The sequence below is a fragment of the Meles meles genome, chromosome 1 (genome assembly GCF_922984935.1).
Source record: "Meles meles chromosome 1, mMelMel3.1 paternal haplotype, whole genome shotgun sequence".
NCBI lineage: Eukaryota > Metazoa > Chordata > Mammalia > Carnivora > Mustelidae > Meles > Meles meles.
Window position 1 is genome coordinate 164,233,489 of NC_060066.1, and position 26,082 is coordinate 164,259,570.

The following is a 26,082-nucleotide window of genomic DNA, read 5'->3' on the forward strand; positions in this document are numbered from 1 at the left end:
CAAAATTCATTTCAAATCTTTCCACCCCAAAATGACACCACTCTTTTAACAAACCGGCAAAGAACCTTCTAGCTTGTCCACTTTTGAGAAGAAAGAAATCATGAAAGCCTGGAAGAGTAGGAACGGCATATTTATATCCACACAGAACCAGATCAGGAAGGATGCTGAAAATCTTCCCGCCAGTGATAAAAGAAGACTTCTGGAGGCCAGCCAGCTCGCCAGCAGACAAAGTAATGAGGCAATGAAGAGTTCCATAGTGTGACTCATAGCAACCATTAATATGTTACAATGTATAATTCTACACGTTCAACTTTTAATTGAGATATAATTTACATTTTAGAAAATGTACCCATCTTCAGTTATATGGTTCCAGAAGTATTGACAAACGCATCTATCCACATTACCAATGCTCTTACCAAGATAGAGAAGATCCTAAGATCCTCTGTAGTCAATCCTTGCTTCTGCCTGCACCTCCCATCTCCATTCTAGGCAATGGCAGTTCTTCTTTTTTTTTTTTTTTAAAGATTTTATTTATTTATTTGACAGAGAGATCACAAGTAGGCAGAGAGGCAGGGAGAGAGAGAGAGGGGTCAGCAGCCTCCCTGCTGAGCAGAGAGCCTGATGCGGGGCTCGATCCCAGGACCCTAAGATCATGACCTGAGCCAAAAGCAGAGGCTTAAACCACTGAACCACCCAGGAGCCCAGCAGTTCGGATTTCTAGGATCATAGACTATTTCTGTCTGCTCTAGAATTGCATATTAATAGAATCAGACTGAAACGTACATTTTGCATTTGCTTCTTTAGAGATTTCTTAAACATTTTAATAATGAAGTAAATTTTATTTAAGTTTATTCTTCAATAATATATTTTAAACCTCATGTGATATTAGTTGCAGAATCCAGTTACAGAGAAAGTAATTTACTATTTAAGAAATTAAATTCAATATATATATATTTTTTAATTGGTCTGTTGTTCGTGTATGAGGAGTTTTCTTTGACTTCATGTTCCCTGACCACCCATTCTCATGTTGATCTCCTCTGCCATACCCTACTTCCATTGCCTTCTGTCCTTCCCTGACACCCCACCTGGGATGGCTCATTAAACAGCTGTCCTCTCTGTGGGACTATAAGCCCATAAGGGCGGGCATCTAGAATGTTTTGTCATCGTTTTATCTTTAGTATATCCTTGCCTAGGAGCATTGTCCAAAAGAACTTTCTGTAATGACAGAAATGTTGTACAATCTGCATTGTCTAACTGGCAGCTACCAGTTACAGGTGAGCTACTGAGCAGATGGAACTAGAGCAACTGCAGAACTGAATTCAAAAAAAAAAAAAAAAAGATTTTTTGTATTTATTTGCCAGAGAGAGAGAGGGAGGGAATGTACAAGCAGGGGGAATGGCAGGCAAAGGTTCGAGAAGCAGGCTCCCAGCTGAGCAAGGAGCCTCAGGCGGTACTCAATCCTAGGACCCTGGGATCATGACCTGAGCCAAATACAGCCACTTAACTGACTGAGCCACCCAGGCATCCCAAGAACTGAATTTTTAAATTTAAATTTTAATAGCCACATGTGGCTAGAAGCTGCTGTATGGCATAGTATAGATAGAGCATAATAAATTTGTTGAATTTAATGGACCTTTTTAAAAAAATAACCTTTTTGGGGAAAGAGCTAAGTGGCTAATTTAAGCACCCAAATTCCTATAAAATGCTTTCATAAGTGCCAAAAATAAATAATTCATTACATACCTTAATTTCCCATAAAAATATTGGGGGGAGATGTCAAAGTCTGGGTAGCCCCCCAGGAGTACATCACACATGTGAATGACATTTATCTTATGTGAGTGGTAGAAAACAGATTAAGTATGACTATCACTCACTGTGTTACCAGAATGACACTTTCATCCCACTTAACCCAATGAATAATTATCCTTCACAATGCAATCATGAGCCCATAAATTATTTTGCTAATGTCTTGCTTCTTTCCATTTATATTCTGATCTTTATCTCTGAACTTGTTTCTCTAATCTATATATGTATATACTCAATCTATGAATGTTTTTGCTCAGAGATAGGAGCACATGTGTTCCTAAGACGTTTGAGGTATGCCCAGAGAGTAGAGAGACTAATGCCACGGTGGCTTTATGGAGCTGCCATCATAGCCTCACACCCCTTTCTGCTGCCCAGAGCATGGCTAACTCTATGTTCTTGATAGAAAAGACACACAGAAATAGCAACGCCAATATAAGCATAGTAATTAGTACTCCACTGGTAGGTTCTGGAACTCTGCTAACCGAGTTTAAATCCCAGGTCAGGCCTGAATTCTGAGTGACCTTAGGCAAGTTACTTAACCTCTGCATACCCCAGTTTAACTGAAAAATTGGAATAATAAGTAGGACTCTACCAGGCAAAACTGCTAGAGGATTTAAATTAAATTGGGACACGTGGGATGCACTTAAACTAGTGTTGGGAGGAAACACTCGACATGTTAATCAATGTTACTGCAATTCTTTTTATAATAATAACAATTTTTGTATAATGCTTTTTCAGGTTACTCAGTCTCGCATTCTCCTCTAACAATCTGGCAAAGTAAGAAAGAAGCATTAATTATCACAATGAGGAAATCTTATCTCAGAGATGCACTGACCAGGCCTGTGGTCTCTCTGTGAGCTCGGGGCCCATTATGCCCAAAGCCTCCTACACTAGCAGCCTTCAGTTCTCAGGCTCAGCCAAGCACAAAGTCCAAATGAGCCAGCAGGCCAGTATGGTAGTGAGCACAGATAGACTATTTAGAATCCTACAATATGCCAGGGACTTTACTTCAGTACTTACTCCTCAATAACCCCGCAAGGCAGGAGTTGTTATCATTGTTTTATAATGAGGAGACCTGGGATCAGAGAGGTTCAGTGACTTGTCCAAGGTTGCATGGCTGAACTGAGGTCTAATCCAGCTCTTGGACTCCAAAACCAGCTCTTTCCTTTCTGCCAGACTTCTTGGGCAGCTTGAACCCCACTGAGGGGTGGGGACAAAATGTGAGTCTCTTCCCTAAAAAAGAGCAAGTGGGGGACCTATACCCACATAACCACAGGGCTGTGATCTGCTCCTAACTCCAGTCAGAATTATCTAGCGAATGGGTCTAAGCTTTGTCTGGTGTTCTGGTCACCCTCCAGAAGCCAGGTAACTCACCTGACCTGCTATATGGGGATCCCAATTCCCCTGGCTATCCCCTGGCGGGCCCTTCTTCTCCCCGCCCCTTTTTTAAGATTTATTTATTTAATTGGGGGGTCGGGGGAGGAAGAGGGAGAGAATCTCAAGCAGACTCCCTACTGAAAGCAAAGCCCAATGTGGGGCTCCATTCCACAGCCCTTAGATTGTGACCTGAACCAAAAACAAGAGTCAGATGCTCACCTGACTGAGTCACCCAGGGACCCCCTCTATCCTATCCTCTTTCAACACCAAGCCACACTCCCAGAGGCCAGGATGACAGCTCCTGCGTGCATGTCTCGGGGTTAACATTATCTGCTGAGTTTCAGTCCCTTTTCCTTCTTCTCTTTCATTTTCTCTGACAGGTGGTTGGAGCCAAAGACCAGCAGGTTCCATGGCCAAGTACACATAATACATCACAGAAAAGAGTGAGCTGGCACGTGAAACTATTTCTTTGACTTCAGACTCCAGGTACTTTGCATGATCCCAGAATCATAGACATACAGAGCTTCCAGTTTGTTCTTCTAGGAACATAAATTAGCCAAGAACCAAAGAGCTCTGTAATGTGGGGGTAGTTTTCCAATTATCCTTGGAAGGTGTATTCAGATTTATTGACAACAAATTAGTAAGGGCTGATCTAAGGTACAAAATCCACTCTCAACAGACTCGGGTACCAGAATGCCTAAATTCATGTCCTGATTCTGCTCCTTATCAGCTGTGTGACCTTGGGTAAGTTATGTGCCCTCTCTGTGTCTCACTGTTGTTATGTATGAAATCAGTATACTAGTTGTGTCTTCCTTATAGGACTATTTCAAGGATGAAATGAACTTACATGTGGCAAGTGCTTAGAATAGGCTTCTGGCACAAAGCAAGTAACATGAGTTTCTGTTATTTTATTAGCTGTATTTTTCTTTCCTTTTTCTCACTAATATATTATTCCTCCCCCCCCCTAAAGATTTATTTATTTATTTACTTGACAGAGAGAGAGAGAGAGAAAGCAAGAGAGGGAGCACAAGCAGGGGGAGTGGAAGAGGGAGAAGCAGGCTCTCCGCCAAGCAGGGAGCCTGATGCTGGGCTTGATCCAAGGACCCTGGGATCACGACCTGAGTTGAAGGCAGACCCATAACGAATGAGCCCCACAGATGCCCCAAATATCTTATTCCTAAAAGTAGGGAATGATTATTCATCCAACTGATGGGTTTCCTGACCATATCTAGTCTTGATTTTACAGAAAAGGACACCCCATGGGTGAAGTCACCTGACTGAGACCACATAACTGATACATGGCAGGCACAAGTGTTTAACTTGTCCATGAAGCTCCATGTAATACCCACCTAAAAACAAAAATGAGGATTACAGGGCCTCTTGAAATCAGTGTAGGAGCTGGCCCAAGCCATATATGTCCAGAGAGAACAAAGGAAATGTAAACCAATCCTTGTGTTTACTGAACAATGGAGCCCTGCCACAAACACAGGGAATTTGGTTTTAACTTTCTATCGATAAAGAATAATTCTCAAATTTCTTTGCCATCTGTAGTTGCTCTCTTAGGACAAGCAAATGGTCTGGTCCTCAGTTTGGCAAAGACTAGAAGCATCAGAACAACATTTGGCCTAAACAACGTGAAACAAAGCATTTTGTGACTGGAATAAAATAAAATAAAAATGCATGTCTGCATCATTACTATCTCTTGTTGTTAACAAGCCTCTGGCTACAATCCATTCTCTTCCCAGAACCAGCTGGATCCTTCTGTAGCAGCCTCATGGGCCACACCGGGGGATCCATTGTCTTCTCTACTCCTAGAGCTTGGTGTGGCCACTGCAGGTTCTGACCCGGGAGTCATTCCTTTCAGGGAACCCCCCAGGGAAGAAGCCCAGTATAGAGGACACCTGCAAAGTGGACCCAACACCAGCCGGGCCACTAGCTAGCCGCCTGCATCAGTCGCTTCGCCTCCCTACACTCTGGCTTCAGGCTCTATTATATGGGCCTGGGCAGGCTGTTCCTCCTGAGTGGTCTGTGTTTCCATATGGAGTAGCCACGGGAAGCGCCGGAGGGCAGAAACAGGTGCCAACTCGGCCTGATGCCAGACAAAGCCATGGGGCTTCTACCTTTATACCTGGCTACTCATACTGTCTTTCAGCAGCTTGATTCAATACTCCTGACAATGTGTGCTTGAGCCGTGGAATCTTTCTCCTCCTTCTTTCCCGTCTTCCTGAGGCCATAAATGCTGGCAGACTGGCCAGTAGCAGGTGGGGTAGAATCTGGCTTCAGAGAGAAAAATATTCCAATTCTGCTGACTCCATCCTCTAGTTCTGTGTTGCTGTGTCTCCCAGGGGTACTGGTAATAAGGATGATCACGGTGAAAACATCAACAATGATGATACAGTAAGGACAGTGGTAACAGTTAACACTTAAAGGGTACTTACTATTATGGCAGGTATTGTTACAAACTATTTTTATCATCCTCATCTTTCATCAGAAACCTAGGGCACAGACAGGGTAAGGAAGCTGTCTGAGGTCCCACAGACAGTGATAGGAGTGAATCAAATTATTGATTCACTGCAATTATAGTCAAGACCCCAGCAAGTTATTCCTTGGAGACTGACAAGCTGGTTCTAATGTTTACATGGAGAGGCAGAAGATCCAGAATAGCCAAAATAATACTGAAGGAGAAGATCAGAGTTGGAGGATTGATACTACCCAATTCTTAATATAAAGCTACAGTAATCAACACTACCAAGACAGTGTTGTATTGGTGAAAGGATGGACAAACAAATCCATGAAACAGAACTGAGAGCCCAGAAATAGACCCACATAAATACTGTCAACTGATATTTGACAAAAAAGCAAAGGCAATACAAAGGAACAAAGAGAGTCTTTTCAACAAATGGTGCTTGGACTGACTGTACATCCACGTGCAAAATCTTATACCTCTCACAAAAATTAACTCAAAATGGATCACAGACCTAAATGTAAAATGCAAAATTATAAAACTCCTGGAAGATAACAGAGAAAATCTAGATGATCTTGAATATGATAATGACTCTTTATTTTTTTTTAAAGATTTCATTTATTTATTTGAAAGAGAGAGACAGACAGAAACAGAGAGCGCACAAGCTTGAGTAGGGAGGGGCATAGGAGCCTGGCGGAGGGCTTGATCCCAGGACCCTGGGATCATGACCTGAGCAGAAGTCAGATGCTTGACTGATTGAGCCAGCCAGGAGTCCCACAATTATGACTTTTTAGATACTACCCGGAAGACACGATCCATGGGAGGAGTTAATCGATAAGCTGGACTTCCTTAAAGTTAAAAAAAACTTTTGCTGTGCAAGAAGACAATGTTTAGAGAATGAGAAGACAAGCCGCAAACTGGGAGAAAGTATTTGCAAAAGAAACATCCGATAAAGGAATGTCATCCAAAATATACAAAGAACTCTTAAAATCCAATGAGAAAATAAAAACCTGATTAAAAATAGTCCAAGACCTTAATAGATACCTCATTAAAGATACTAAAATGGCAAATAAGTATATGAAAAAAAAATACTACACATCAGATGTCATCAGGCAAATGCAAATTAAAACAAAAAGATTCTGCTATATACTTATGAGAATGACCAAAATTCAGAACACTGACAACACCAAATGCCAGGGAGGATGTGGAGCAACAGGAAGTCTCATTCATTGCTGGTGGGAAGGCAAAATGGTACAGCCACTTTGGACGACAGGTTGGTAGTTTCTTACTAAACTAACCATATTCTTACCATATGATCCAGTAATCTTGCTCCTTGGTATTTACCCAAAGGAGCTGAAAACTTAGGTTCACACAAAACCCTGCATACAGATGTTTGTAGATTTATTCCTAACTGACAAAGCCTTGAAAAAACCACGATGTCTTTCAGTAGGTGAATGGATAAACTGTAACACATCTAGACACTGGAATACTTTTCAGCTCTAAAAGAAAATGAGCTATCAAGCCATGAAAAGCCATGAGGGACACTTAAATTCATATTATTAAGTGAAAAAAAGCCAAACTGAAAAAACCTATATACTGTCTAATTTCAATTTATGACATTCTTGAAAAGGTAACACTATGGAAGCAGTAAAAAGATCAGTGGTTGACGGGTTGGGAGGAGGGAAGCAGGAAGGAGATGAATACTGAGGATTGTAGGGCATTCTGTAATGGTGGATACACGTCATTACCTATTCGTCTAAACCAATAGAATGTACAACACCAAGAGTGACCTCTAATGTAAGCTGTAGACTTTGGGTGATTGTGATGTCTTCATCAACCGTATGATGTACCAGTCTTGTGTGGGATGTTGATAATGGGGGAGCCTGTATACCTGTGGCAGCAGGGGTTATAAAGAAAATCTCTGTATCTTCCTCTTAATTTTGCTGTGAACCTAAAACTGCTCTAAGAAAAATAGTCTTAAAAAAATTAGATGCTCTAATTTTTCATTCTAGGACACAAATTCTCAAACTTTCTGGTTTTAAGACTCCTAAAGACTCGAAAATATCGAGGCCAGGATGCTTGGGTTGCTCAGTTGGTTAAGCGTCTGCCTTTGGCTCAGGTAATGATCCCGGGGTTCTGTGATCGAGCCCCACAACAGGTTTCTTGCTCAACAGGGAGTCTGCTTCTCTCTCTGCCTGCCACTTACCTGCTTGTGCTCTCTCTCTCTAACAAATAAATAAATCTTTAAAATATTGAGGACCCGAAAGAGAAAATTTAAAAACATTTGTTTACTAATTTATTGAAAAATTAAAAAAGTAATGTTACTTTTTTATATTAAAAAAAAGTAATGTTACTTGTTAAATAGTTCAATGAAAAATAACCATATTTTATACACACACATAAATAATTAAAAGGATGGCATTTTTTAAATTGTTGTAAATCTATTTGGTTTAAGACCAGACAGCTGGATTTTCCTCTTTCTGCATTCAATATGTTGTTTTGGTTAAAGTATATGAAGAAAATGTGTCTTTACACAGCTGGAAAAGGGAGGGGTATTTTAACAGCCTTTTCAGAGAATTTAGTATATCCTTCTGTGATACGATATTAAATTTGACAAGTGGTAGTTTCCTAAAGGTCAGTCATGATGTGAATCTGAAGAATGATCAGTGAACTTTTCATAATCTGTTGCATTAAAATGAGTTGGTTTATCTTGACTTTAAGATCTTTTACCCACATATGATTTTGTAACACCATGCATTGTTCATTTAGAAAATATTGTTCCAATGAGTTATGTAGCTCTTCCAAATGTAAACACATTTAATTATATAACAGAGAAAAGTCATTTTTGTTAATACCATCACCAATCTTACCAGTGAAGACTAGAAAGTTGCCGTGGTGCCTGGGTGGCTCAGTCAGTTAAGTGTCTGACTTCAGCTCACGTCATGATCTCGGGGTCCTAGTATTGAGTCTAGTCGGGATCCCTGTCCAGCAGGGAGCCTGCTTCTCCTCCCTCTGCCCCTCTCCCTGCTCCCTTTTGTTGCTCTCTCTCTCTCCCTCTCTCTCTCCCCTCTCAAATAAATAAATAAATAAAATCTTAAAAAAAAAAAAAAAAGACTGGAAATCTGTCAAGCTCATGCTGGTGGCCAGAAGTTTCCAAAATTTTAATTTTGGGTTAGAAACTCAAATTTTATTATTGGCTAATACCATCTCCGGATTATTTGAAGTGCCAGACTTATTTTGCTGATTTCCAAGAATATTCAAAAATAACTAACCATAGGTTGACTATCCAGTCCTTCTTCTTCTTCTTTTTTTTTTTTGGTATAGTTGACACACACTGTTATATGAATTTCAGGTGTGTAACAAACACAGTGTTTCAAGTTCTCCATACCACTGATTATATTCCCTCCGCTGTACCTTTTCTTCTGGTGACTTATTCCTTCCATACCTGGAAGTGTGTATCTCCCTCTCCCCTGCACCAATTTTGCACCTCACCCCCTGGTAACCATCAGTTTGTTCTCTGTTGTTATAGGTCTGATTCTGCTTTTTCTTACTTTGTTTACTCATTTGTTTCATTAAATTCCACGTATGAGTGAAATCCTATGGTGTTTGTCTTTCTCTTTCATTTTTTCAAGTAAAAAAGTGGTTAGTTCATGTCACAACTCATACGCTTTTCTTTGGGACAACTGTAGGACTCCAGCAGCCAGTGTAGTTCCCATTTTGAATATACTGAATATTAAAGACATGTACTCATGGGTCAAGACTTAATTAATAATTTTTACTGCTTCATCAAAGATATTCTTAAGTACAATTGGATTTTTTTTTCTTTAAACTACAAGTACGTGCTGGTGGAGATGACAAGGACTTGTAGCAGAGTCCGATACCATTTGCTACAACTGTCTTGATCTAAGCTAGGTCCCCAGCAGTGTTACCTAAACATTGCTTTTGTATGATCAGATTGGGTATAGACCACAGTTCGGAGGACTTAAAGACTATCCCGGCCAACAGAAGGCGAAGCCAGGATTTGGACTCCAAGCTCCATGCTCTTTCTGTCACACCCCACAGCTGCCCTTCACCACCCCTCTGGGCCCTGGACCGGTGTAAAGCTCTCAGAACAAAATAGTTTTTAGCTCAGGCCCTGTGCACCATAAGCCAGAGAAAGGCCTGGATGGCCTGTTTCCCATTTGTGAATAAGCAGCCTGGGGACAACTCTACGTGATTACAGTCGATCCGGGCAAATTTTGGGACTCTGAATGAAAAAGGACTTGATATTTCTTATAATATAGGGAAATGAAATACTAGTCATCTTTTAGTGCCACCATTTCCTCCATGACCCGTAGAAAGTGGTGCTTATAGCTAAGACTTCTTGAGCATTTACAAGATACCAGACATCATCCTAAGTATCTCGTACACATTAACTTATTAATCCTGAAAACAATCCCATGAATTAGACCATATTATTACCCAAATTTTTGAGATAAGGAAATGAGACACAGAGCGGTTAAGTATTTGCTGGAAGTCACACAGCCAGGAAGTGGAAGAGCCAGGACTCAGAGCCAGACCTTTGGACACAGGAGACCATACTATTAGCCAATATACCATTCCCAGTGAATCCAGACTGTGGTCCACTCCCCCTAAGCAGGACTACGGAATATTCTTGCCCTTTTAATGAATCCCTCCAGCAAGGGACAATACGCACTAGTACCGAGAACAACTAAATCACTCCTAGTTACGTATGATGTAACTGGAAGTTGCCATTGAGAATGAGCTTTTTAAATACAGTACAGGCATCGTTCAAACTGACGCTTAATCAACCTAAAAAGTGAGCTGCGAGAAAAAAGTAGTTTATGAGCTTTCTGGGAATTGAGACTCTATTTCCTCCTTTTTTCCTTTTTGTATTCCCCTTAGCACTCCATGTGTTATTGTGAACTTCGTAGGCATTTAATAAAGGCTAGTTGATTAAGTAAATGGAAGGCTCGAGTGTATTTAGGGCAAACGAGCTTTGGAGACACCCCATTTATTACTTACCCATTTGACAAGACGTCACATCCACAAATCCTTCCCAACATTTATTGCTTAATTTTCAAAGAGCCCTCCCACTCTCCTCAGGGAGTGAGGTGGGGCCAAGAGTTATATTCTCATTTTGACAGGTGAGGGAAACTGAGATATAAAGAGTTTAATGGTCCTTTGCCATGGCAACCCAGCCAGTCGGCCGGGGAACCAGTCATAATGAGGCTTCAGGGCCTGGGTCTTGGTATCAAAGAGGCACACGCCAAAACCCTAGTCTCCTACAGGACCGATCCTTCTCAGAAGAGGGAGGAGGCTCCCGACATGAAATAAAATGCTTAGCTAAACATAAAGGAAGGCTGCCAAACACAGTTAGGTCATCGCATTTGACTTTGAGAGAACATTCTGTTCACGCTATCAACCTGCATTCACTTTCAGCACACTTCACCATAAATACTTCTGACTCACTATCTCGGGAAATATTTTTTATCTTAATAAACTCAATGCAAAACATAATCTAAGTCGGCTTGCACATTCTTGAGTTGGAGCCACAAGCTGCATTTAATAAAAATCAGTGGAAATAGCAGGGGACTTCTGAATAACCACAGTCCGTTATCGGACATGGGGCTGCTGGGAAGTCTCGAACACACGGGGAGCAGGAGGTCGGTAAGTTGAAGGTATGGAGAGAGCTCGAGACCACTGGATGACCCCACTCGGTGAAGCTTAGTTCCCACTGGAGGCACTATTCATAAGAATGGGCTGTGGCGCGGTAATTAAGAACACGGCCCTGGAGTTGGATGCTTGGCTACATATCTGAGTCCCACCTCTCACCTGCTGGTCCTTGACATCTCCAGGCCTCAGTTTCCTCACCTGTGCAATGGGGCCAATAATTGTACTTACCCATCCATGCTGTTGTGGGGGGGGGTCACATGAGATAATCAATTTCAGAAACATCAAAAGCACTCACTACAGAGAGCTCTAATTAGCTAGAACTATAGATTCTCAACCCCCATGGACATCACTGTCCCTTGCAGAATAACAAACAAAACCAACACGGATACCTAGTTCTCACCCCTAGAGATTCTAATGTAATTGATCCTGGGTGGAGTCTGAGTATAAGCATTCTTTTAGGTGTGCCCCCAAAGATTCTCCCCAGTGGTCAACAGGAAAACACGTGGCTTCAGTAATTATAACCCCCACTTTCTGGCCACTGAGTCCGGCCTGGCTTCCTGCTAAGCCCAGTTTTTACTGCTTAAAACCCTCCAGGATTCTCCACTACAATCCCCATCGTTCAGAAGAAACCAAGGCAGAGACATTAAGGTGCAGAGACACCTCCATGAAGATAAATATTTCCTGGAGAGCAAAGCTGCTACAGATTAGGGGATGTGATGGTTAACAGTCAAAAGAAAGGAAGAACTGGGCTGGGCTGGGCTGGGTCTGGGCCTGTCACTCTAATTTTCTTGAGAGTTCACACAGGAAGGCATCAAGCTGAGCTTGGGTTAAGGACCTCCGAGTAACAACAGGGGTTGAAAGAGTGTCCCTAGGACCAAAGACAATAAATAGCCAAATATGCAGTTCCTTTTGGGGGAGCAAACACATATACACCAGAAATGGGTCTTGGGGTGTCTGGGTGGCTCAGCAGGTTAAAGCCTCTGTCTTCGGCCCAGGTTATGATCTTAGGGTCCTGGGATCGAACCCTGCATCAGGCTCTCTGCTCGGCAGGGAACCTGCTTCCCTCCTCTCTCTCTCTGCCTGCCTCTCTGCCTACTTGTGATCTCTGTCTGTCAAATAAATTTAAAAAAAAAGAAAGAAAGAAAGAAAGAAATGGGGCTGCAAATGTGCACAGAGAGCAAAAACCCCTTGTAAATCTGGGCTAAGGGGAAAAGCAGCTGCCAGTATAGGCCTTTCTTTAGGAGGCGCAGCAAATACACAGCAACTCAAAAGGAGTTTAAGTCAAGAACCTAGAGGCTAGATTTAATGAATAGGTCATTTTTTACAAGTAGGCCAATTGTATGTAAATGGCCTCTTAAAAGCTCAGGGAAACTACTTTTTCCCTTAAGTAGCTAAGATCTCCATAGAACAGAATGGCTGGCCTCCAGCATTTAGATCGTTCTCAGACGCAGCTATAATTAATAAAGGCAGAAGAAAAAAGGAACAAACCCATAGAGCCCTGATTCTATCAGGCACTTTCTACATATTATTGCATTTTATCCTTTCTAGAATCCTGTGATGAATATAGGGTCTTGTTACCCAATTTTAAGGAAGATAGAAAGGCTAACAGAGGTTTCAGCACAGCTAGACCCAGCATGGCGGGGACCAAACCCAGTTCTACCTGACACTTTCCCCGCCTCCACTCCCAACCTGTCCCTCTCAACCTGCTGTTTTATACTCCACTGGCATTAATAACTTCTTCCGCAATCAACTCACCTGAATCCACCCAGATGAAACCTCCTTTTCACAGCAAAGATGCCATGATCTCGATATACCCTTATTTTCTCTCCAGGAGCCGGGCGTCTAATGGGATCACTGGCAACTGCCAACAAAGTTACTCTAAAGACTTTTTTTCTAGTTTCAAATTTTTTTGGACTTCCCTGACTTATTTAAGTACCCAATTTATTTTACCACAATTTTCAGTCATTTTTATTATGTGGGGCTTATTATTATTAATAACCTGGGGGTTATCACTTTATTCATAATTGTCATGTGTATGTGTTGTTTAAGTTCAGAAATCACAAGAATGCTTTAAAATGATGAGCAGAAGCACATTGAACCCATCAGAACAATGACCTGACTTGGATACAATCAATCCCATCCAGCTGAAATTCACAGGAGCACAAGGTTCTGGTTTGGGAACTGGGCCCTGCATCTTAAAGGATTCCCAATCTTGTTTCTGACTCTCCTGGTCTTCTCTGTTTCTAACTATAAGGTAGAGATTATTACTATTATTTTTAAAGATTTTATTTATTTATTTTTATTTTATTTTTTTTTAAAGATTTTATTTATTCATTTGACAGGGAGAGTACAAGCAGAGGGAGAAGGAGAAGCAGGCTCCCCACCGATCGAGGGCCTGATGCGGGACTTGATCCCAGAACCCCGGGATCATAACCTGAGCCAAAGGTAGTCGCTCAACGGACTGAGCCACCCAGGTGCCCTAGATTTTATTTATTTATTTGACAGAAGGAGAGAGATTACAAGTAGGCAGAGAGGCAGGCAGAGAGAGAGGGGAAGCAGGCTCCCTGCTGAGCAGACAGCCCAATTCGGGGCTCCATCCCAGGAACCCAGGATCATGACCTGAGCCGAAGGCAGAGGCTTTAACCCACTGAGCCACCCAGCCGCCCCTCGAGTGCCTTTTCAACAAAACAGAAAAGTTACTAAGCAATCTGGAGATGAAAACGGAAGTGGGTGCTATTTTATCGGTAGCAAGAGGGAGGAGTCAATGAAGCAGACAAGGCAGGGAACACTCGATCCCAGGACCCTGAGATCATAACCTGAGCCAAAGACAGTGGCTTAACCCACTGAGCCACCCAGGCACCCTATAAGGTAGAGAGTATTTTAACACATCCCTGTCTTCAGCTGAATGCTAGGATGATAAGTCAATTCACGGGCCTAGGAATTCCTCAGATAGAAGAATTCCCAGCCATCCCTAGCAGCTTCTCCCAACCCTGCAAAACCAAACCAAAGAACACCAGCAAAACCATCAGCTATTACCTTGCTTCACTAGAACTTAGAAAAATTCAAACTTGAAAACAACAAAAGAGCTAAAGCTTTTGACTCTCAGACTTAGGCCCTGCCTGTCATACTGCAACCTAAAAACTACATTCTTACCCCTCGATGGGTGGGTTATAAGCCTCTGTAAAATGCTGACAGACCTTAACTGTTGCAGGACAGGATGAGTGGGCTTGCATAATGAACTTCTAAATTACCAGAGATAGTATCTAGAAGGCCAAGCCTGAGATAAGTCTCTGGTTAGGGCTGGGGGCCAATGCAAACAGCGCACATCGTAAGTCATCTCTGGGATTTCAGTACCGAGAGTAGGAGAGATGCCTCAGCCCCGGCACAATGCGTGCTGCTTACTACGGAAGCTTCTAGATGCTTCTGCATCACGCAAAGGCCACAGTTGGCCTTCAGCCCTTTCGGGAGCTCTTGTCAAGGAAGAACCGAGCCACATTTAGGGCCTTCAAAGATGAAGTCACCGTGTATTTTTACTTCCCTGGCCTGACTGCAAGGCAGTAGCTTATCCAGTCATAATAAATTCTCGAGCATTTGATGGCTCTGAGGGGTGCCCAGGTGGCTTTCCAAATAAAAGTTTGCCATTCCAGCCAAGGAATTTCTGTCCCTAGAGGGACCACACGGTTCTCCCAGCTCAGTTTTCTAGTCACATCTTGACTGAACAGATCCTGAATCCCTTTGTGTGCCAGTCAGCATTCCAACACCACTCCACTGAGGCCAACATTCCAGTTTCAGGTTTTCCCAGAATATAAACGTCAGGGGACACGAAAGGGCACAAGAACCATTCTTTCCCTTCTTCTCCATTCACTGTGCGAGGTTTGTATTTCAAATGTTGAAAGAATCTGCTGACTGGGCCCCATCTCAGATCTGCTGTGAGAGGGACAGTGTGCTGGAGGGGACCCTGTCACCTGAGTGTTCTCAGGTTAGGCATGGGGGGGATTTTGCTCTCAAATTTTGAGCCGAATTCCTCAAAAATTAGACAGTCTCTGCTCGACTGGCTTTTCTTTTTAAGATTTTGTTTATTTATTTGACAGACAGAGATCATAAGTAGGCAGAGAGGCAGGCAGAGAGAGAGGGGGAAGCAGGCTCTGTGCTGAGCAGACAGCCCAATTCGGGGCTCCATCCCAGGAACCCGGGATCATGACCTGAGCCGAAGGCAGAGGTTTTAACCCACTGTGCCACCCAACCGCCCTTTGAGTGCCTTTTCAACAAAACAGAAAAGTTACTAAGCAATCTGGAAATGAAAACGGAAGTGGGTGCTATTTTATCGGTAGCAAGAGGGAGGAGTCGATGAAGCAGACAAGACAGGGAACACACTGGGGACGTGTGCGTGCCCTTTTCCCCCGGGGATGGCACCTTAAACTCTGCATGGGTTATAAATAAATGGGGAAAATGGTTGATGAAGAAATGAACAAATGGATTGACCTGTTAAAGATCTCTCATCCTGGCAATGGAATCCAACAGGTAAATAAACAGTCATACTAGACCACAATCTGAGGATGTCCAGGGTGATAGAAAAGGAAAGGGGAGCTGAACTTGCTTTCTGGGCCAGAGGTGACATGAAGCAATCGGTAGGACATTTAAAGAGGGGGAGATATGACCACTGTCCATCAGAAGCTGCTTAAGATCTTGAAGGGAGGAGAGGAGGTATGCCAGGGTTTAATTTGAAAGTACAAGTCAGAGTGAGAGTAAAGCGAGGTGTGTGGGCAAGATATGGAGATCAAGGTGGGCAGGTCAAGGCTGCCATGTCTGGGTGGCAAAGGAACCCTGCTGGTCCCTGTCCTTTCATCAGGCCTAGTGGGCAAGACCCAGAACAGAGTAGAGGAGCAGAGAAACCCCAGATTTCCTGTCCTCTTGCTGGAATCCACAGGCACTGGGGGAGAGGAAGAAATGAGGAGGAAATGGAAGAAAAATAACCAAATACTTGAATTAAATCCCTGTGGAGTCAGTGGGGAGGTACGTGTCCCATAACTCTTCACAAAATATTGATGGAAAAGAAACCAATAAAAATAACTAGGACAAGGAAGATGCAAGGGGAAAAGGGCTATTTTCTATGTAGGAAGGGGTAAGCATGTTCAGCCACAGAAATCAGGGAAGGATTGACAGTAATGGGACCATTCTTGAGCTGGACCTTGGTGGAGAGCAGAGGTTGAGAGCTAGGTTCTCAGATCAGACAGAGCAACTCTGGGAGAGCCAGGGGGAGTGAAGGCAGAGAGCAGGAGCTAGGCAGCTACTGGGGAGCATGGGGATGCCCAAGGTGCCACCCTTGAGGACCATCCCAACAGGACCCATATGTCTCTGCCTATACAGGGTGGCCTCCCCAGCTTCCTCTCATCACTGTGTTCCTTGGTGGGGCGTGGCAATGGAAGCAGGAAGCGTCTTCCTCCTGCAGGAGGGCCCTGCACATGGCAAGGCACATAATGTCCTAGGCCTCTGCCCAATAAATGTCCATGCATCCCCTAATCACGGTAACGATGAACAACAGCAGCACAAATATCCAGCCGCCTAGAAAGCCCTGAAGCATCTTTTCATCACGGCCTTAATAACCGTCATGTTAACATAATACCATTAACATTTATTTAAAAGACATCATGGGACACCTCGGTGGCTCAGTTGGTTAAGTGTCTGCCTTTGGCTCAGTTCATGATTCCAGGGTCCTGGGATCGAGCCCCGCTTCAGGGTCCTTGCCTACCTCTGCCTCTGTCTGCTGTTCTCCCGCTTGTGCTCGCTCTCCTGATCTCTCTCTCTCTGACAAATAAATAAAGTTTTTTTAAAAAGTAAAATAAGGGGCACCTAGGTGGTTCAGTGGGTTAAGGCCTCTGCCTTCGGCTCAGGTCATGATTCCAGGGTCCTGGGATCGAGCCCCGCGTCGGGCTCCCAGAGAGCCTGCTTCCCTTCCTCTCTCTCTGCCTGCCTCTCTGCCTACTTGTGATCTCTGCCTGTCAGATAAATAAATAAATCTTTTAAAAAAAAGTAAAATAAAAGACATCGTTTTAGGAGAATGTGCTCGTGGGAAGCTCCCAGCCCCTCCCCTTGGTACCTCCTCAGCTTGGCTTATGGTGGTGGTGGTGGAGGGAATATGTCTGCTTTCAGAGAGTGGAAATAGAGGAGATGGCATTCTGTGGGTACAGGAATGGCTTGAGGAAAAGCTCAAAGGCATGGGTGTCTACAGTGAGTGGGAGCAACACAGACTAAATTGCCCCCGTTTACCTTCTGGGAAGGTTATGGATGAATAAGTAGTAGGCGAGAAGGCCAGAAAGGCTGGGCCAAGAATGAAGAAAGACCTCAGAGAGCAATGAAGGATTTTGTACCTTACATGGCCAGCAATAGGCAGTTTTTACACAATCCTAAGCCAAGAACCATGTGCCCAGACCTGGGCTTCAGGAAGTGTGAGCTGATCCAGCAGGCCAGAGAGGGGAGAGCTGGTAAAGAGTGTGATGGGGAAGAGGAGTCAGAGGAGTTCTGATTTCGTATCCCTACTTCTTCTTCCCCAAGAAGGTGTGACCTCAGATATCTAAGGAAAAGCAACCACAGATCTCTAATCACGGATTTCCATCAGAGATCACAATGAAAGGATTCCCCAAATTGGGGAAATTTTATTTCTCCCTCCTATCTCTTTACTCTTAAAAATAATGCTTCAGTGTATACCTTTATGCTTAAGTATTTTTTCCCTTTTGTAATATTTCCTTAGGTTACACTTTTAGAAATGTCTTTCCCTCTTTCTTGGCAGGGCCCAAAATGTGCTAACTCATCTGTCTATTCCTCCAGAGGGCCCACCATAAAACCCAGCACACAAGAATTTTATGATAAAATGAGACCCTGGCCCTACCTGCTTGCCCACACTAACTCCTTGGCCACAAGTAGATGGCTATCAGACCCTATGACTGATGTGGCCAGGACAGGTAAAGGCATTGGAAAAGATGTAGCTGTCAGTGGGGCAACTAGCAGTTACCTGAAACCATAGCTCCCAACTCAAATGTAAGCTCGGTGGGGACAGAGATAAAATATTCATTTCCTTCCATATCCTCCTTATATGAAGAAGTATAAAGCAGAGATGCAGAAACATCTGTAAATTCTCAAACACTCCTCTCATCAAACAATGGTGTCTCTGCCCCCTTTCCTTACACTTGGCAGGGCCTCTGCGACTCTTTTGAGGAAAAGAAAGTTGCAGAAGTGCCATATGTGAGGTGAGCGCTGAGGCCAGGCTAGGCAAGTCTATGTAGGTTCTGGTAGTTTCTCTGGGAGGCGGTCTCTCAGGGAGCCTCCAGCCACCATGTAATGAGTCCAGTTACACCGAGGTCACCATGTGGCGAGAGAGAGAGAGAGAGAGAGAGAGAGAGGGATTCCCATAGAGCTCCAGCTGTTCCAGCTGTTTGCATACTTTCAGCGCAGATGTCTACCAGATATGTGAATGAGAAAGCCTTCAAGATAACCTCCGCTCTAGCCACCATCTGACTGCAGCCATATGAGAGACCTGGAACAAGAACCATCTGGCTGAGCCCAGTCAATTCCCAGAACCATGAGCAACAATAATAAATGACTGTTGCTTGAAGCCATGAAGTATGGAGTGGTTTGTTATCTAGTGAGAGATAACTGATACACAGTCCTCATCTGAGACGTTAAGATGAAATAAATTCTCCAGAACAGCAGACATTTATTGAGGACGTGCCTTGTGACAGGTTCTGTACTAGGAAGTGAAGGTACTAATTCACACACAGTCCCTGCTTTCAAAGAGCTGCCAAAGGAAATAGGATATGAACACAGATTATCGTCGATATTAGGAAAAGACTGCAAGAGAGGCACAGAGAATAAGTGATGGGAATACACTCTGGGGGAGTTCTAAATGAACTTGCTCTGACGCGGGGTTGGCAAAGGTAGGATTGGAATGAATGAATGAAGTGAAAATATGCATAAAGAACTTTAATCCAACCACACATCAGTTTGCTGAACACAGAAAACATACATTCCAGAACGTGTCATGTATTAGGAGCTTGCTCACTATTTATTGATTGGTTGGATGGATAGATGGGTGGGCAGGTGGATGGATGGATGGATGGCACCAGGGAGCCAACCTGGTTGAGAGCATTGGCTACCCTGAGAACCAGAAGGCCAGGGATCAAGTCCTGGCTGTGTATGAACCTGGGTAAATCACTTCTCATCTACAGTCTTCAATTTCCTCATCTCTCTGAAGAGAGGACATGACTAAGATATCTCTGAGGTTTGTTCCCAGCTCAAACCTTCTAGGGCACCAAAGAGTAAGTATGAACATTCATTTATTTATTTACTTGTTCACCTTTGTAATCAAACAAGTACATACTGGAAAGAAGGTCAACCTGTCTTTGTTAAAACTCGGAATGAATGTAACAGGAGCTAAGTCAAGCTGCTATAGGAGGGTGAGGAGGACCAGATGAGGTGCATGAGGCATTCAACCTAGGATTCAAGGGGTTTCTGTGGCACTCTGGCAAGGGGTCCAGCCAGGCCTCAGGAGGAATAGAAACCAAGACTGGAAAGCTTCTGGGAACCAGATCAGGTCTCTCCCTCCACTGTCTTATCTTTGGTCCTTTCGATGAATCTGTTTAAATCTCTCTTTGCAAACCAGTGTTCTTGGATTTTCTACACACACAGCAGAGGACAATCATTTCATGTTCTCTACCTCAAGTTAATATCATGGCATTACCAGCACTGGCTGTCTCTGAGTCCCAATTCCAAGTTCCCAGGAAATGACTCTGATTGGCCCAACCTGGGTCAAGTGTCCTTCCCCTGGTGTGATCAACCCCCCAGAGAGGGGCAGAGTTACATAACATGAACATAGCTGCTGAAGGCCCATCATCATGGGTCATGGGAGCAGTTATCAGACAACAGGGGGTTCTTGTAAAGGTATTTGCTATAAAGTCCAAGAAAATGAAATGACTATTGCATGGATTAGTGATGAGAATGAAAATTTTCTAACTTAAGCTCCATCTTCATGCCCACTAAAATCCTTTCCAAAGCTACTCTAGAAACTCTGACAAATTTCAGAAAAAGAGTTAATTTTCACACTTAACCAGGTCCTAGCTTTTAGCATCTTTAGGATGGTCCTGTGAACATTATGACAATGCTGATAGAGAAACCTAACTCCAGGCGACCAGAGCATGCCAGAAAGCCCCTTTCTTGCTACTGTATCAAAAGATAGGATTTTAAAAACCTAAACAAATGTCTCCACTGAACTCCCACACTAATGACTGAAAGCCACTGAGGATTTGGGTATCACTTTAGAAGCCACTCTGTTTGTGGATGGCCCAGCAAGAGAATCAAGTCAGGCCATTAGGGAGATTTCACTGAAAGGTAAGTGCCTGAAGATTAATGGTATTGAATAAAGAAAAAGTAGTTCATTTTGACATTTTGATAATCACTTTGGGGTCTGGTTCTTATTAGCCCTATTTTTGCCTTTTAAAATGTATTCTCTTCTTTTTCTTTCTTTCTTCCCTCTTCTTCTTCTCCTTCTTTCTTTCTTTTTTTTTTTTTTTACTAAAAATGTCAGGAAATTTGGAATAGAAACTTGCAAAAAAACATTGTCCTCTTACCCTCTGATCTTTCAAATAAACAAAAATACTTCAAGAACCCTGGAAGAAGGCATTCTTCTTCTTAGTAGTTACCCGATATTAGTTGTTGCATTGGTCATTACCATGTGTAATTGATCTTTGGGAAGTGGAGAAAAGAATGAAGTGAACAGGAAAATGCAGAGAATGTGTGTTGTGTGTGAGAGAGAGTGTGTGTGTATGTAAGAGAGAAACAGATAGAACTCATTTTAGCTATAAATGCTTTAAAATCTTACAGATGCCAAAGAATACTCTCTTGCATACCTTTCTCCAATCATTCCATTTTGCAAGCTACATTATTCACAAATGAGACATTCAAGAAACACCAATTCTGAAATAAAAATGTGCACACTACCAGTGGAAAAGCAAACAAAAGCAGCTAATGTACTGTGGCTAAAAAAATTTTCAAACAAAGTGGCAGTAATTTACTGCCCTTGCTCTTAGCTGGACCTCACGAACATAATCAGAACCCCCAGGACTGATGGGAAAGTGTGATTTACAGTAAGTCTCAGGATAATAAAAGAAAATGAAAAAGCAAATTGCGCATGAACATGAAAGCCGTATTTCTTCCGCTTTCAGCAACTGAATCAAATTTCCAGCCAGAATTTCAGGGTGAAACTTAGAAGTCCCCGAAGAAGCAAACTATGAGCCAACCAGCGTCCATACTTGGACACCACCCCAGCTGCCTGAATGACATAGTTAATATTTAGAGATGGCGGTGATTAGAAAGGCCCATACTGCCCCATCTGTTTGAGTGGGAAAGAGGTAGGAGGACCTGGCTTTGAGTCCTGGCTGTGTCACTGGTTATCAAGCGTCCTCTGGCAAGTCATTTACCATCTTTAAGCTCCAGTGATACCTGCTCCCTCAGACTGGTACATGGATTACAGCAGGTAAAGGATAAAAGGGCTTGAGAGGGTGTTGAGCACAAGCTCGTCTTGAGAAATTCTGTTCTGAATTATAAATCATCCACTTTGTTAAGTGAGTTAGTATGGTTAAGCCTCTTAGACCAGCATGTGGCACAGAGTAAAGTCCTACAGAAGTATTTGTCAGTGTTATTACTGATAGTAAAACCTCGGTCAAGCAGAATGTTTAGACCGCGAGTCGTCTGAAGTTTGCCTGATTTGCATTTTAAAAACCTCCTCCAAACTACTTTAGTGTTCAAAGTCTTTGAAAATCTTTCTAAAATGTAGGACTCTACTTTCTAGGATAACTCAGTATAATATGTTCAGTATCAATTCAAAACTTCTTATGTTGGATGGTGGAGGTTCTAGGAACACAAATCAGAAGCCCTGGGTCTTAGTACCAACTCTTTGATCTGTCAGCTGTGGAACTCTGGGCCTCAGTTTGCTCATTTGTAAAATATGGAAGGGTTGCTGTCATGCCTTTCTCATGATAGTGTTGATGACTACTAAACACAATCATGGGTGTGACATTACTTTGAAAACAAAAAATGTGAGCAAATAAAAGATTGCCTTTTATTGGTTATTAGCACTCCTTAGTATATACTAATACATATATTAGGATATAATACATTATACTAATATAATATTAGTATAATAACAAAAACATAAATACTGTGTTTGCATTCTGAGGATGCAAACACAAGGGAATGGAGATTCAAGATCGCATTAAGAACAGCTCTGTGTGTGTGTGTTAAAATATACACAACACAAAATTAACCATTTTAACTACTTTTAAGCATACAGTTCAGTCGCATTGGCACACTCACATTATGTGCAATCGTCACCACTATCCACTCATAGAACTTCTTTCCTATTCCCAAACTAAGACTCAATACCCATTAAACAACAGCTCCCCAACCTCTCTTCTCCCCAGCTCCTGACAACCACCGTTCTCCTCTCTGTCTCTACCAATTTGACTATTCAAGGTACATACGCAGAATCATATAGGATAGTGCTTCTTCAAATAAATCTCTTATTTATTGTCTTATCATCCTTTCCCATTTTGCCTTTGAAAGGTGAGTGTAGGAAATAATGGTTGTTAGTTGAGGATTTCATTTCGTGAGTTCCAGATCCTTGAGGTCTGTGACAGGACTGTGATTAAGAACAAAAAGCACACTGCCCTGGTTGCATCCTAAGCCCTGATGGGGGTGGATTATGCCATCTGGTCTCCATTGCAATTTTGGAAGACTTCTTGGAAGCTGTGATATTTTAAGGCTATGCAACGACAACAGGGGAACGGGGTCTGGTCTCACCTCTACCACAAAAGTACTGTTTGATATTAAGTGACTCATTCTCCTCTCTGAGTCATGTCTGTTAAACTGACGGGATGTCTGGAGGCTGACAGGATTAAATGATCCCAAAGTAGTGTCAACTTCATGTTCAAATGTTTTAATGGCATTTCTACCTTGTACGATATTCAGACGTGTCTGCGTCCATCCAGGGACTACGTATTTTGTATAATAAAAATGGAAGGAGAGGATGATACCTGTGATATTTTTCCTGGGAAAACAAAGCAGGTGTGAAGAAAAACTCTAAACAACAACAACAAAACTGAGCTGTTTTTGGCTATTCGTGGAAGTTCATTCTGTGTTGTCACCTCTCCTCTGACCAGGGGTTGGTGGTGGTGACGGCGGGAACAGAGTGGTGCAGAGTTTCACAGCACATGCCGAAATGTTATTTAAAACACATGCGTACACAAGAACAAAGGTTTTGTTTAAATTCAAGGCTATGACTTCACAACAGGAAAGAGAAATCCTGAGTTAAATAAACCATCTGAATGGAGAAGAGAGAGTTAATGATCATTTTTAAAGAGCCTCTAAAGTTACACCAACATGTACACCAGCTCCAGGATGCAAAGGCCCAATTCTGTTGAATACAAAAAGCAGTCCAGCCAAATATAAGATGTTATAGACCAGAAGAGTCATGCATTTGGAATGAGCAGCTATCATTATCATTCATAAACTCTCCAACTTGGATACAGTTGTATGAGCAGACGCTTCTGGTCTGATAAGAGCCTGGCTCTGGGAAGAAGAACAAGATGACCCAGATTCTTACGGAGGAGACACTTTCACACATGAATCACCCAAGAAAAATGGCAGCTGCTTCAGAACATTGGCTGTCTGCCCCAGAAGCTGATCCTGGGAGGGCTTAGTCTCCAGGGACCCACCTTCAGTATGGAATGCAATCAGGATAGCAAGTCTAAGTACCTCATCCATCTGACTTCCAGAGTCAGGTGACAACTTGTGCATATTATTTTTTCCTCAGATAGAAGAGTTCTTATTTGAAAATGCAGCTCCTCTTGGCTAGGATCAAGTCAATTTTATTGGTAGTTAGTACTTCCAAAGCTGTGTTCTCCAAACAGCTTCATAAATATAAATTAATGGGACCAATAACACACTTAATACTGTAATGATAATTTGTAATCATCTTAATACGAGTTTTATAATATGTCTTTCCCAAAAAAGGCAGAAGACGGGTTTTATAGGTCAATTCCCATTAAACCAATGTCAGGGAATGAGAATTTCTGAGTCACAGGATTTGAGAGATGGAAGAAAACAGAAATATTAACTCTACCAAGACCCTCAGAGTATGCCTGATCTAGGATTCCTGGAAAATGATCATGAACCCTGCTTCAATACCTTTAGGGAGAGGAAGAGTGCCTCTTCATGAAGGAATGGGCAGAGGAGATCAATGAACCACATGCATCCACAGTAGGTCTTTAGCCTTTTAAAACTTTCATTTTCTCATCTGTAGCAGATGGAACTGTTTTATAAGAACAGGTGGGAGTAGAAATAATGTGTGTAGAGCAACAGTTTAGCTCTTGGTTATCGATGAGTGTTATTCACTGCCTTTTTAATTAAAAAGGTCTTGCCTACATTGGAATGAAACCTGCTTCTTTGAAACTTAATTGGCAGTCTCAATTTAAACCTCTCAGGAAACATAGAACTATTTTTTCTCTGTGTAAGGTATCACTTTCAACAGAGCTTCCTACAGTCTTCTTTTCTAAAACCACCCAATTCCCTCCACCGTTCTTTAGAACTAATGAATCACTCAAGACATACCTTTACAGAGTACCAACAGAATGAGGTCTAGATCAGTTGGGAGCACGTTAGGCAGGGTGTCTGCTTTCAAGGAGCCTAAAATGCAGTCTGGGTGCAATAGCAGCTAAATCAAAACACAAAGTATTATTATGGATAAGAAGGGGCAACTAAAAATGATTGCAAACCGGAGAAGGCTTCATGGGAAGTGACATTTGAATTGGGTAATCAAGAGATGGAAGGATTTTGAAAGGCAGGAAGCTTATGCTGGGGGAACAGCTTAGACAAAAGTGTGGAGAAATGAAAAGGTATGAAGTCTTTTCAGAAGGGTGTTATGGACTGAAATGTGTCTCCCCAAAATTTAGTGGTGAAGCCCAAACTCCCAATGTGGCTGTATTTGGAAATAGAGCTTTCAGAACATAATTAAAGTTAAAGGGGATCATAAGGGTGAGGCCTTCATCTGATAGGATTGGTGGCCTTATAAGAAGAGGAATATCTCTCTCTCCTTTTCCCTCTCTCCCTGATCCCCCCTCACCATGTGATGACACAATGAGAAGGCAGACACCTGCAAGCCAGGAAGAGAATCCTCACCAACAACAGTTCCCTGCCAGACCTTGGTCTTGAACTTTCCAGCCTCCAGAACTGTGAGGAAGCAAATTTGTTGTTTTAGCCATGCGTCTGTGGTATTTGTTACAACAATCTTAGCAGACTAATACAAAGGGCAACTACTGAGGAATATCAATGGGTAAAGACTGGAGAGGAGAATGAGTGGATATATTGATCAACTGGTGAGAACGAGGAAAATAAATGGCCAGGTTTTGGAGACAGAGAGACCAATGTTCAAAATCACAGTTTTGCTGCTTATTTGTTGTGTGATGTTAGGCTAGCCACTCAAACTCTCTGAGTTCAACCTCTTCTTTGTTAATGACAGAAAGAGATAATCTACATAAGGCACCATTCATGGTGTCTGGCATATTGGAAGGTACTCTATAAATGTTCAGAATTATTATTATATTATTCTAATTTTTGCTGTCACAAAACTGGTACTGAGGTAAGTCATAAGAGTGATACAGGATATTCAATAATCGATTTACTTTTTAGAAATGTCCACAAGCTGAAAGATG

At 42.5% G+C, this 26,082-nt stretch overlaps 1 protein-coding gene across 2 annotated transcripts in view; it reads right to left on the reverse strand.

The window, feature by feature from the left end:
- Nucleotides 1-26,082, reverse strand: part of ROR1 (receptor tyrosine kinase like orphan receptor 1) — a 416,227-nt gene that overhangs the window by 137,146 nt on the left and 252,999 nt on the right. The window lies entirely within an intron of this gene.